A 403-nucleotide genomic window follows, 5' to 3' on the forward strand; every position below is an offset into this window, starting at 1 on the left:
CTCGTGGAATTGCTCCATTCTCAGACGTCGACCAGTGATCTCCTAGAGAACGTCGGTGGGCGCACAGAGCACGAGCTATAAGCAGTGCAATGTAATGAACTATCTCGTGAGCTTGAAAGGGTTTCACCTTGCTCAAAGTATCTTTGATATCTGATAACGACTGGACTCGACTATCTGGGTGCGTAAGTTGCCACTGTTGCTGACGGCGTTGCTTTTGGATAGCGACTTCGTCTACCACACTCGCACGATATCGATTGGATTCCTCAGCAATTTTGGTCCACATCAACTTCGGCATGAAGTAGTAGAACATGGCGAGAGGTGACTCCGCATATGCTCGCGCAGACTCAGTTGGACCCCACCGGCCATTGTAAAGATCCGATGCACCATCTACTTGCAGGTCTCC

Source organism: Phytophthora parasitica (assembly GCF_000247585.1).
Source record: "Phytophthora parasitica INRA-310 unplaced genomic scaffold supercont2.39, whole genome shotgun sequence".
Lineage (NCBI taxonomy): Eukaryota > Oomycota > Peronosporomycetes > Peronosporales > Peronosporaceae > Phytophthora > Phytophthora nicotianae.